General features: G+C 38.1%; 2 long non-coding RNA genes across 3 annotated transcripts in view; one reads left to right on the forward strand and one right to left on the reverse strand.

The window, feature by feature from the left end:
• The window catches only part of LOC111094382, a 400,244-nt gene that overhangs the window by 15,594 nt on the left and 370,755 nt on the right, over positions 1–13,895 (reverse strand). The window contains exon 1 of one of the 2 annotated variants that reach the window (XR_005385198.1): positions 10,787–10,963. The exons of the other annotated variant lie outside the window; for it this stretch is intronic. This is a non-coding gene — a long non-coding RNA (uncharacterized LOC111094382). Of the gene's footprint in view, positions 1–10,786; positions 10,964–13,895 lie in introns of those variants that run through there. 2 annotated transcript variants of the gene reach the window in all.
• LOC102153594 overlaps positions 1,912–13,895 on the forward strand; it is a 101,521-nt gene continuing 89,537 nt past the window's right edge. Inside the window, exons 1-2 of the long non-coding RNA XR_005385189.1 lie at positions 1,912–2,162; positions 12,411–12,499. This is a non-coding gene — a long non-coding RNA (uncharacterized LOC102153594). The remainder of the gene's footprint in view (positions 2,163–12,410; positions 12,500–13,895) is intronic.

Consider the following 13,895-nt stretch of genomic DNA (forward strand, 5'->3'; position numbering starts at 1 on the left):
GTAGTCGAAAGGTAAAATCAATAAAATAAGTCTGATCATTTATCTGGACTATATATTGTGACTATATTATTTTATATTTGAATCCCAAGACACTCAATAAAAGAACAGTTTGGGGGCTCTCAAAACTGTAGTACCTGTCATTGAAAGAAACAAGAAATCAAAGGATAGGTAAGAAATCAGCTAAATTTTTATTCTAAATTTCAATCTGCAATTTGTGGTGGAAAGAGCCTTTCCTATTATTTTAAATAATATTTGGTATTTGATATCAATTTGCAGAGATCTTAAGCTCCTACTTTTAGGGAAGAAAGAAAACTATTTTTAGCTTTCTTTGCCATTCAATGCTTACCATCAAACTAATCGGGAGATAATTTAGCAGTAACAATGAAGACTTACGATTCCCTTTTTCTTTAACTGAATTTCTTCTTTTCAAGTTAATGATTAAACACATTGAGTAGCATAAATTGGAGGAAAATGAGATTTCCCAGGCAATGAATGGCTTTCTGATAGGTTACAAATTTATTCTGAACAGATAAGCTACTGTATTTTCAACTGGACAATCAAAATATCATTTTACTTCAAAGGAAAGGGAGCAATAATTGAATGCCTTGACTCACTTCACATTTATGGCTATTTTCCCATTACAGAATACAGTTGGATATAGTTTTATATGCCTGTGAACTGAGCACATTTCTTCTGCACATGGAACTTACTATATGAAGAGGGGTATTGTAAGGTAGACAAAATGAGAGGCATGTAAGAATCAGGTCAATGGCAATAAACCCTTCTTGCTAAGTATTCAGTTGCCCTCTTAACAGAATAAAGACTATCTTGGGTTATCTTTTCTTAAAATCACCTCTTTTGCCACAATAGTTTAAATATCCACATACCCATATTTAAGGGCATCTTATTTTTCACTAAAGAGTTTGAGGAATATGACAATATATATATACTTATAACACCGGTTCTAAAGATGTGAATGACAACCAAAAGTTGACCAAAAAATGAAAAATTTAAAAACGAATTAAAAAATTAAGAACTTGATAACACAACAAAATGGCAGCCAAGTTTGTCACGTTTTTATATGTTTGGGAGGAAATCTGAAAGGGGAGTGAGCAAACATGTAATCCCGGTGTGAAGGGTCTATTCCTTAATCACATGTAGTAAATCTCAAACCAAGAGCAGTGTGGACACACAGATGTTAAAGTAGACACAAGAGGTTAATTTCCACAGTTAGCACAGACTTATCTAAAACCAGGCTTTGGTTAGCCTCATTGTTATTATTATTTAACTTTTATCAAATGCCAGTGATGCACTTTATCATGAATGAAACACCAACTGGTCTTGAAGAATCCTACCTGTTTTTATGTAAAGGGGCCATAGACCTCTAATTCTGAGGGTAAAAACTTAGCTGGTATTATCCTTTAAATGTAATGCATGAGGTCCTTGTCTATAGTTCTCCTTGAATCTATGATTAAATAAGCCAAACCACACTCCTTATGGAATGGTGTATATTGTAGGTACCATAACTTTCTTAGGCTTGTTCTTAATTTATGTTTTTAAGACTTAAGACTCAAGTGGGGAACAGGTTTGTATTAATCCATAGGAATTAAAAAATCAGAAACCATCAATATTCACTTTGATATACAAAAGGCAGGTCTAGGAGAGTGTCAGAGGAACAGTTTGTTTCATGTGATATTTATTGAGATTATACATACTGTAAATGGCAAACAAGATGCTCTTGGCCTCAAATACTCACAATATAGTGGGGGCAGAGGTTACTGGAATACAAATATATAAAAAAGAGCTGCACTACACTTCCACAGGGGTAGGGGAACCACACATTTGGGTAGTGGAATGGGGGTAAGGAGAGGAAATTCTTTCTCAAGGAGGAATGTGGTTGAGCAGAGTCTTGAAAGACTAATGAAAATTAGCCTGTCCCAGAGCTGGAAGTAGAGCGTTCAAAGAGAAGGAAATGAAATAGAAGTCAAATAATAGAAACAAGGGAGACATCAGGGCAACTTGCCAAGAGTGCAGTAGGCTGGGCAGGCTGGGGAGTGGTCCCAGGCGAGGCTGGAACATTGAGGGCAATTCCAGATGACTTTGTAGAATGCTTCAGGATTTACACTAACATCCCTGGGGACCTTTTGGACACTTTGAAGTAGGTGAGTGCCGTGATCGGTTTTACTTTTTAAAAAAATCTTTTACTGGCACCCTGTAGAGGATTTTTGGACTAACTGGAGAGGAGTGACGGGTGTTTTAACTGATTTTGAAATATCGCTGTGGTTTCTCCCTTCAGGTCTAATTCCTAAACATAGTATGGACCACTGCCATGCCTTATTGGAATGCTTCCTCCTTCAGCCAATGGGCTTATAGGAAAGGCACCAGAAACATGACTATTCCAGAAAGTCAAAGCAAAGCAGATCATGTTTTCTTCTTTAGGGAATGGCCCCATCAGATGCTATTTGGCAAGTCACTTGGCTTCCCATTTCACCATAAAAATCATCGCCAGTTTCACTCTTGGGATTTATTAACTCTTTCTTTGATGTTAACAGATTGGCAATTGTGGCCCCTCTTCAGCAAGCTCATTATGACCAGCAGCTCTTAGTAATGCTCATTTTATCACATGCCACGCACTGCAGTAAGCATGTACATGCATTACTGTATTGAATCCTCCAACAACCCAATGAGATAGATGCCATCATCATCATAGTCACCATCGTATCCCCATTTTGAACATGGACAAATGGAAGCCTAAAGAAGTTATGTGACTTGCTCCCAGGAAACACCAGGAAGTGGCAGGGCCAGGATAGGAACCGAGAGCTGTTTTATTCCAAAGCCTATACCCTTGATCATTTCTATATCCTGCCTGTTTGCATCAGTTTTCATTGGAAATAAAAGTTAAAACATTCCAAAGTATTTCTCTTTAGCAGATGATCTACTTCACTCCAAACAGAAAATATTTTAGCATCTCCAATAGCATATTTTAAATGAATTCCTTATAGTTTTATTGGTGTCCATTCGCCTTTCAGAAGTCTCTCTTTTGTTTTGTTGCAACTTTGGTTTTATTTGTATTTTAGATCAAGATCTTTCTTCCTGTGGAGTCTATACAGGCCACTCTTGGGACTTTCTTACGTTGCAGCAGAGGCTAAAAATGGAAAATTCAAGGTCCTTAACTGGACTCTGGCTTTATAATTGCCTCTGTGGTGCTCTCACCACATTCCCAGATGTGCCAGAGAGACAGAGGGTAGGGAGGGAAGTGCAATGTTAAAATAAGGCTAAGCAAACAGTTTGCCCAACAGATGTTAACCCAATTCATAATTTAAAAGTTCCTATTTTTGTTCACCGCTTAGACAATGGACATTTTAATTTCCCCTCCAACCATTGCCTGTGAATTAGGTTCAGAAAGCTAAAGCCATCATACTTTTTTCCTAGTCCTAGGTCAAGGAGGCAAAAGGAGTATGTTTTCTTTTTATTTGAAGCAGAGCATGATTATGAAACCTTGTTAGGACTTAAACAATTTGTTTAAATATGTCTTAGTTAATATGGTTACCAGGACTAGATTTAATCAAAGTTGAATAACTTATTGTTGTAGCACAAATCCTATTGGAAAAGCAATACCCAAGAGTTACATTTACATAATTTTAAATAGAAAAATTGAAATTAACTGTAACTAATCAGCACTTCTTTTTCTCTCAACCACTCTGTTTGTAGTAACCTTTGTCCTTAGGTAGGGTTCAGGCATTAAAGAAACCCAGTCAATTCATCAAAGTGGTGGTATCCCCTACTGAGGGACGCTAGCAGAGCAGTTCTATCTGTTACAGTGAACAGAGGAAAATAATACTTGCCTGATCTTTAAAATATATGTGACAAATTACTTATCTTGCAGAATTGGGTTTAAAAATGTGAGTTTCCTAATCTCTTGTGTTACACTCAAACCACAAGAAAGTTGCACCCCCTTGCCTCCCACATGTTGGGTCCCACGACCCTGGTACCACAAGTCCCACAGAGAAAACCAGCCCATGGGTGCAGGAAGATCAAGCTGACGCAGAGCTGGTAAGAAGCTTGGTGGTAAAAGTCAAATATATATTGGAGGAGCTAAAATAACTGCAAGCCCAGCCCTTGTGGTATAATGGCAATAAATAGAGAACAAAGGCATGTGGAAAAGAAAAAGGAAAATAAAACCCCTGAGGAAAATCTAAAGAATAATCAAGTGTTAGGTGAAAGCTCGGGATAATAAGAGAACTTTCTTTCAAAGGAAGAAGTTTCTTTTCTGATCCTGTATTAGAACTTGTAGAATTTCATCCTTTTTTTTTTTTTTTTTTTTTTTCTCATGGGTCTTAAGCATTTCTCATAGGTCAAAATTATATACTTCGACACTTATGGGCTTTCTACTTAACAGAGTACTGACCCAGGTGAACCAGGAGGCTAGAGGGAAGAGGAGCCCCAGTATAAGAGTAGGTGAATGTACCAAAAAGAGCATCAGGATGAAGATGATGAAGATGATGATTTAAAGGCATTTTTTCAAAGGATAGAATCAGAAACCTAGACACGACCATAGAAACTAAATCCTCAGAGCCTTCCATTTCACAGGTGAAAGGAAAACAATGACAACAAGGAATCAGATTATTTTCACTGCATTGCCTTAGGTTACACACTTCATTCTAGAATCTCTGTTGTCCTTTCAAATACGTGAGCCCCCCAACTACGTCGCAGGTATGAGGGCATCTGAGTCCTTCAAGAGTTGGGGCAATTTTCGTGTTTGGCAGAATCACATTTAAAAATTCAACAACTTTAAAATGCTTCTGTTGACTGTATTAAATTTATATTTTGTATGATTTTCTTTTTCCCCTGGGAAATTGTCTCTAACTTCCCAAAGGAAGGAGCTTGACTTTGGAATAATTTACATCTTGTCCATTTTTAAATCTTGGTTTCCCACAAGTCTGTGAGTATAAATGTAATATTCCCCCTCCCATTTTGAACCCCTGATGGGACACGGGTTGCAAGGACACATATGAGGACTTTGAGGAGTTTCTAAGAAGTTATGGCCTAAGTAACTTTTGTTATGAAAGCAATAGGAATAGAGATTTTACTAAAGTTCTTTTGTAACCACAAAAATCTTACAGAGGTAACTATTTTAACATTGACTTCTACTTGCCACATTTATGGCCTTGTGAAAATGAAACCAAGCAAATAATCAATTTTGTTGTATACACTGTATATCAGCTGTTACATATTTTTATTATGCAGTATAGTATAATTTATATATTATAAGCATATATTGAAACTAAGTAGAATAAAGAACAGTGTAGTTTTTTCTTACCTTTTTCTCATTATTTTTAAGGTTTGAAACTATATCTCATCATGGTAACTTTGAATCCTATATTAAAATAAAGACTTTAAAAACCCCCAAAATTTTAATGGCCTCTCAAGTAGGTCTTTTTTGAGATTTTTAAAATTTATTTATTATTTATTCATGAGACACACAGAGGGAGGAGCAAGCTCCCTGTGGGGAGCCCAATGTGGGACTCCATCCCAGGACCCCGGGATCATGACCTGAGCCAAAGGCAGATGCTCAACCACTGAGCCACTCAGGTGCCCAGGTTTTTGTTTTTGTTTTTTTAATTTTATAGCATTTTTCTAGTGATACCAATGTGAAGAAAGGTAATACCCATATAGTCAAATAGAAAGATTTTTCATACCAAACCCACTTGCCTGCTCATCAAGGTCCTTGGGCTAAGGAAAAAAAAAAGTTCTAACTTGGCCCTCCTTTGAATGAGGGAACCCAGGTCAAACTTTCATCCCTACCAAAGAATGACATATTCCAGAAACCAAAAACAAATAAACAAACAAAAAGGTTCCGTAGAAGGAGTGACCATGCTGTTTCCCTGCTGACTTGGGGCAAGGCGGTCACTGAGCAGGAGGGAGAGAAACGGGCAGCTCAGGGCAAGAGTGGGGTGCACACAGTCAACAAATAAGCCACATGATTAGAGACTTTGTTACTAATTACAATTACACTGAAAAACAAACATTTTCCTTTGGACCAGAAGATCTTGTGTCTGAAGGACAAAGGCTGTCCCAAATGATGGTCCTTTCATATTGTTATAGACTTAGCAGCACAGACTTTTTAAACAATAAGGCCTACGTTCACAAAGAAAGTGAAATAATTATAAAAATTACAAAAGTCTCTCTAACAAAAATTCTGTTTTCCACGTCTGGATTTCTGAAAGAAATGTGAGGTAGGAGCAGAAATGTAAGGAAGAGAGCAAAGAAGGCATTTTAATTCATCAGATCTCTCATGACTGCAAGACCTGACAAGAAGCAGTGGAACAGAGAACCAGGTTCACATTTAGAATAATTTTGTAGTGAGCAAATTTCATTCTATACAGATTAGATATTTTTAGATATCTCTGAATTTCCAAGGAATGCATTTTCTACAAATCTGGGGTCTAGTAGCAAATCACAGGTAGGTGAGCAAAGAGAAAGTAAAATGACTATCATTTTGTATGTATATATAAGGCGTACATATCAGCATGCCTGTGTACCTAGGTCTCTATATGCGTATACATTGTACATATGAATATATGTACATATGTGTCTTTGACTTCAAAACAGTGCTAGTTTTTAAGAATTATTCAGGTAGCACATGAAAAGGTACTGTGGATTCAGTAGATGGCAGTCTTCCCACTAAGCCAAAAAAAAAAAAAAACATTGTGGAAATCACATCTTAAGAGAAGGGAAAACTGCCTTTGAGTTAAGATATAGCTTTTCTGACACTGATTATTAAAGGGCACATTAGGTGGAGAAATTCAGAACCTTTATGCTGAAGTGAAACAATGTAATTATTCCTGATATCAAATCAAGGAGACAGATTGGAGCTATTTCTATAATCAGATTAGGAATGACAAGAAGGAGAATCCCCACTCCCCAGTCTCTGAGGACTCACATGCCAGGTTTTTAAGACGGGAAACTGGACATTGAGCCCCTATTATCATCAGCTCTCTGATCTTATATCCTCCCATCAAAGAAACAAAAAGCAAAATCCTTTCATGTTGTGATAACCTACCAGAGTTTCAGAGGCAGATATGATGGAAAACTTTGGTAGATGCTTTAGAGAGGAACTCTTGATTTTGCTCCCTACCTTAAAATGCTGGGAAAGTTGCTTCAGCTCTCACACTGAAGTCCTCCCTCTGTTAAAGCAGGGATAATAAAACTACTACCATGGGATTGCCATAAGGATGAGAAATATACTGGACATTCCACAGAAACCTGTGTCCTTCCTCCAAGAGTCCCACTCTTCCTAAAAATGATCTTAGGGAGATACAGATGTATATATTCATATATGTGGATTTTTCTAAGTAAAGTGAATCAAACTTAATTTCATTATGATGATTTTAAGCTTCCTCTTATGAAAACTGGCACTTTTCTTTAAGGAGTGTGGTGGGCTCAACAATCCAGACATGAAGATCTCCTCACTATTTTCAAATAGATCTTTGTTTTCTTTATTGCATATTCACAGTATATAGATGATTAATTATATTTTGTATTATGTAGGAGCTTGGGCATCAGAGTTAATCTTATAGGAAAATGATATTTATTTCTATTGTGAATATATTATTCAATATCTAGTATTTGAAAAGAAAGCACAATTACATCCATTCAGTGTGGGCACTGAGTGATACTTTGGAAGTTATTACAAAAGAAAAATTCTAAATATATTTATTATCTTCCTTTATTGTCTTTTCCATCCAAACATAGTGTAAGGACTTCTTATTTGTACTCTGGCAAATGAGAATTAGAAAGCAACAGAATCCTATTGTTCCTAGGTCTACTGATATTTTGCTGAATACTGTTATTAATTCAATATGATTGACTTCTGCTTATATGTGAAGAGGAGAAAATATGTTATGTTTAACAGTTTGTTTCTTACAAATGAAAAATGATCAAAAAAAAAAATTTTGCCTAATGAAATGTCACAGACTACCCAGTCTCGTTTCTTCAGTTGCTTGCCCCTGATGCCTTAATTCTGGAGAGCCCATGAACTTTACTGGAATAACCACCTCGGAAAGCTGATGTTCTGAGTTCTGATCTATCCATGAACCAGAAAACATTAATTTATACTTCTGAAGAATAATTCCTTTGCCATCTAAATAATTCAGATAGTTAATGAAAAGACAGACCCAGCCCTGTTACTCAGAAGGTGAAGTGGAGCAGTTAGGATGGCCCCCCTCAGCTAGAAGGAAGGGTCAGGGACAACTGTCCTGTCATGCTGAGGTTGCTGGAGCAAAGCAAGCACTGGTCAGTGGCTGCCCAGCACAGTCCCCCTCCTGACAAGCTCAAGTACTTTCCTCTGCTACTAGGGCCTCCACCAATCCCATGTCCTTGGTCAAAAGCCCACTGCTCTAAGGAATGCTGATGTGATTTTTTTTTTTTTTTTTTTGGGGGGGGGGGACGTTGTTTTGCTTTGTTTTGTCAAGATAAAGTAAGGAAGAGTCACTGCCACCAATACATTTTTGAAATTTCATGACGCTTCTCTTACCTTCCAGGGCCACTGCTTTCAAAGTAAAAGAGAACAATTTGAACAGTGCTTAAAAAGAAAAAGGTGGGGCCAGGGGAACCCAGAATGCAGATCTGAGAGGACAGTATTTCACCCACACTGTGCCAAGGCAGTGCTGGTGGGGTGGGGTCGGGGGGCAGCTGTTAGATGAAGGGTGGCTTTTAAATGAGATGAATGAAACCTACTGAAGGAAGCTCTTTCCCGCTCATTGGCATCTTTCTAATCCACTGTGGCCAGTGTCTGACACTGCTCGGCCCCCGGCCCAGTGCTTATCTAAGAGGCACACTTCAAATGTGTGGTGTTAACAGTATTCAAGTCATAGATCAATGAGAAAAACCGAATTTCTTGAATGGGAGGAGGTCACCTCATTTTTCTCTGAATTCTCCACCCTCCGCACGATGCCTTACACACCATAGGTTTTCCAAAAAGTGGCTGCTAAATGAATGAATACCTGAAGAAATGCATGATGTTCTCTGATCATAAATTTATGAACCCAGGGTAGAGACTGCTGATCTAAAGAATCAAGTCCTGCTATGTATCTATAGTGTAAGTTGTTTGACAATCTTATAAACACCCTACTATCCCCAGCTATAACATGCCGTAATTTTTATTTGGTTGTTTCTAAAAATCTCTGTGGTTTGGGTTAACTAACCTGTATAAACCCCATCTCCATTTAATGGTGCTTGGCAGCACCCATTAAAGTAAATTTATCATAGCTCTTAAACCATTCAGACACTGGGATGCCTTTCCAGCATTCAAATCTATTGGCAAATCGACCCCGAAATTCCAGGGCTTTTGCCAAAAGGTGCAAAAATATTCAATCATACGCTAGTCTTGGTCCCCAGATAATAAGGAGAATTTGGGTGATGATGCATTGATATACAGCATTTCTAGGTTCCAAAGTAGCTTCACTCACCTGACTGCTAATTAGGGTCAAGGTCTCCTGGTTCATAAACCGAACCTCTCATTGTGACTATCATGAGCTGTAACAATGATTGACAACAGGCTGTGACTTAAGCTTATATGCTTAAACAAATGCAGGAACAAAGAAACACACCCCAGTAAGCCCAGGGAGATAATCAGTGCAACACCGGCACCTAGGAAGCTCTGACCCAATCAGAATGGATTTGTGATTAGTAGTGTGAGCATCTGACTTTCCTGTGTAACCCGGTGGTGCGCACTTTTAATCTCTCCTCTGGTTCTGAATTAGACTACTTCTACAAAATGCCTAAAGTTTTTTTATTCATTCGCTCAATATAGTGTTATTTTTGGTTACTTTTATAATATGTGTACACACATTATCCCTAGATATAAACTATTATCAATAGAAGTTCTACCTTCATTGTCCTGGCTCCAGAAATAATGCTGTGGATTGAGAGAACAAGTGAGAGCATCCAACGTGTCATGAAATGGTCGCTCACTCTTTCCCATATTTCTCATTGAAAACAAGGCTAGAATGGTACTTTTGACTCCCTTTTAGATTATCAAGATTGTTTTTGAAGCTTAAAATTAAGGATCTTCTCCAAAAGGGAAACTATACATAGTATTTTTTATGATCTACATGCAATTTTATGCATATTAGTAACCAGAAAAAGAGAGAAGGCACTCACTTCAGCTGAGATCATTACCAAGCACTTTTCCTGTGTTTGGATTTTCCTGCTTAGTGTCCTAACAATAGTTGGTTAAGCCAAGATAAAATACACAATCTCCACCTTTTTGGGATATCAAAGAGAATTCATAGAGTGATGGCACTGAGGTTTTTCTGCCATTGCTTTTCCTAGCTTTTACTGTGGATTGCAGAACAAAAGCAGGCAGGCTAGCAGCAGAGATAATTGTCCTCACTTGCTGCTTCAGAAAAATATTATTTCCTCAGTAGTCTTCAGAGCTTGACCTATGGTTCCCCCATGTTGCCAAACTGCATAGGTATCCGAAGCTTCACAAACTGGCCCTTTGGGGGGCCCATGCTTTCCAGAGACAGATTGAGCATGCCCATAAATTACTCGGTGTCACTATGGAATTTGCTGTGATTAAATAGAACCAAAAGGCATGCTCCATCCAGATCCCTTTAAACAATTCAACCTATACATTAAGTGATGCCTACAAGGAATATGAATTATATTACTCTCATGAGAAGAACTGTGATGATTACTCACAGGTAACTCATAATAGGAACTTGACTCTACTTTGATTCTTTCTGTAAACACCACTCACTCATTGACATACCTCACTCACCTGGTTTAAAAGGAGAATCTCCCCACAAGCCTCCTCATCAAGAATATACACCAAGGGGATGCCTGGGTGGCTCGGCGGTTTAGCGCCTCCCTTTGGCCCAGGGTGCAGTCCTGGAGTCCCGGGATCGAGTCCCACGTCGGGCTCCCTGCATGGAGCCTGCTTCTCCCTCTGCCTGTGTCTCTGCCTCTCTCTCTCTCTCTCTCTCTCTCTCTCTCTCTCTCTCTCTATCATGAATAAAAAAAAAAAAAAAAATCTTAAAAAAAAAAGAATATACACCAAGCATCCGTAAGCCTGATTATGTGCTTTAGTGACTATTAACATTTTAATGATAATTAACCCATACTATAACAATATTAAAGAGAACATTCTTTAAAATTCTGCCTCAATCTTTTCAACATCTGATGAACAATGACCTACTCCAGATGTAACTGTTAAATAAAATTTAGCCATGTAACACTAAGAACTAAGGATGCCCAATTATTAGGAATCAGAGAAATCTTTATTAACATAAGAAGTTGCAAAATAGGGCATCAAATGATCTCCTTATTGTCCATGATGTATTATCAGTCTTAGCAATAGACTGAGTACTAAAAAGGACAGACAGGCAATCAACAATCTTTATCAAGCTCTTATTGGTTTTCAGTTTTAAAATATCTTTAACGGAACTGACATGAACTTTAAATTCATTGCTCTCCTACACGGTTAAAAATGCATTTTCATATCACTTCCCTATTTGCTTTGTCACCTTTTTTAAAGGAAAAGTTGAAGATTAAAATTTTATATACTTTTATTACCAAGTTTCCAATATATATGGCATCTTATAAAACCTATCACAGTGCCCCACCCGTGGCTTTTTTCTGGCTCCAAATCAGTTCAGCAATTGTTATGGAGGCAAGATCAGCTTTAGGGTGGACTGGTGTTCCCTTTATAGGCTCTTTCACATTCTGAATTTGGATGGTAGTTATGGCATAAAGCAAGATACCACAGAAGTGATCTCTAGGGTTTAATAGGCCACAGATCTCTATGCCTCATTTTCATGAATAACTCATGAAATTATCTCAGACTCTTCCTTCCATTGGAAAACAAAATTTATTATAATACTTTATATGTGTTGTTTTTTCCCAATTGCTATACACTTCAATATTTTTTCCCTCAAAATCCTTACCTATTTTATATAAAGAAAAAGTTTGTTACTTCAATAAAGGTATAAATAGTTTGTGGATTGGTCTTTTTTATGAGGTTATTTAAAGTCTGAGCTAAATCAGGTAATTAGCTCCCAGCAATCCTAGGAGGATAGGGCCAAGTAATATACTACTTGCTGGCAGCACTCATTTATTTTTATGAAATTTTCTTTCCATTTCCTTCTTACCCTATTCACTTTAATTCACCAGAGCATATCATCTTGTCTTTATTTTAAAGAATATTTGTTGGAAAGATAACAATTTTGAATCTAATTGGAAATAAGTGAAACAGTGTACTATTATATGCTCCTACACAAATAAAAATATTTCAATTGTACAGTGTTGAGTAAATAATTTAAAAGTTGTTGATAAAACTGGAAATAAACAACGATGAGTTTCCTGAAGGCAGGAGACTTATGTCTTATTTTACTTTCACCTCCTAGCTCAGAGCATCACATCTAGGAGTCATCATTACATGAAGCTTTTTGAATCAATGCTCTCCCACCAGATAGCAGACAGAGTCTTCTCCTAGGTGAGTCCTTGGCTGCTATTGTGTCTTGTATCTGTGACACAGATTCAGGATAGGAGAATTATCACTGTAGCTAAGTGGTTCATTCCCACTGTATTTGGCGAATTTCTCATCTTTGTACTGACTAAAAATGTAATCTGATTTAGGATTTCCTTTCTCTGGAATTGTACTTATTTCTCCTTTCATAGAGAACACCAGTGATAAAGTTAGTGTCAAGAGTTTGCATCCTGGCACAACCTCCTACTGGATGGGTGAAGTCTGGCACGTCGGCAGCACCATTATGGGACACAGAAGGGCCAGACTGATGAGGTCATGCCAAGGCAAGGGGCAGTATTTGGCGAAATAAATCAGCAATGCCCAGGAAAGACACACTGGTAGGTCAGCAGAGGGAAGCCAACTTCACACAGCTTCCCTGGGATCAGAGTCTTCTGTGTAGTACGCTAAAGCATTGGTTGTCAATTTGGGCTGTCCATAAAAATTGCCTGGGGAACTCTTAAGAAATTTTCATGCCTGTGGCCTTACCCCAGACTGATTAACTCAAAATACCTCCTAGCACAGATTCTGTTTATTAAGTACCCTGTGACTGTTATGGTCCACTGGGTCAGGAATCAGACACCTAAGGATGACAGTGCAGAAGAGAAATGGCACTGGGTCTGTTTCCAATGGGACTTCTTTGTGAGCACACATGAGAAGGTTTCCTAGGATACCCAGGAATGGAGAGTGAGGCAGTACACCTTGGGAAGAGGGAGATGGCCAAAGGGCTGTAGACTCTACAAAAGCAAGTTACCAGAATATGGAGCATTCCTTAATATATATATATATATATATATATATATATATATATATATATATATATATATATATATATATAATTTCTTTATTTATTCATTTATTTATTTATATATTAGGGAGAGAATGAGAGAGAGCAGGGGCAGAGGATGAAGGAGAGAAGCATGCTCCCTCAGCCAAGTGGGGAGCCCAACATGGGGCTCAATCTCACAACCCTGAAATCATGACCTGAGCCGAAATCAGGAGTTGGAGGCTTAACCGACTGAAGCCAGGTACCCCAAAGCATTACTTTTTTTTTTTTAATTTTTATTTATTTATGATAGTCACAGAGAGAGAGAGAGAGAGAGAGAGAGAGAGAAGGGCAGAGACACAGGCAGAGGGAGAAGCAGGCTCCATGCACCGGGAGCCCGACGTGGGATTCGATCCCGGGTCTCCAGGATGGCGCCCTGGGCCAAAGGCAGGCGCCAAACCGCTGCGCCACCCAGGGATCCCGCATTACTTTTTAAATGCAATTTTTCAGAGGCCTTACAAGTGTCACAGCATGAAACTTTAATATATGAAGTGCTGAGAAAATGTAGACTCTCTCTTTAAGAATTTGGAAGAAAACTGG

Source organism: Canis lupus, chromosome 37, assembly GCF_011100685.1.
Source record: "Canis lupus familiaris isolate Mischka breed German Shepherd chromosome 37, alternate assembly UU_Cfam_GSD_1.0, whole genome shotgun sequence".
In the NCBI taxonomy this organism is placed as follows: domain Eukaryota; kingdom Metazoa; phylum Chordata; class Mammalia; order Carnivora; family Canidae; genus Canis; species Canis lupus.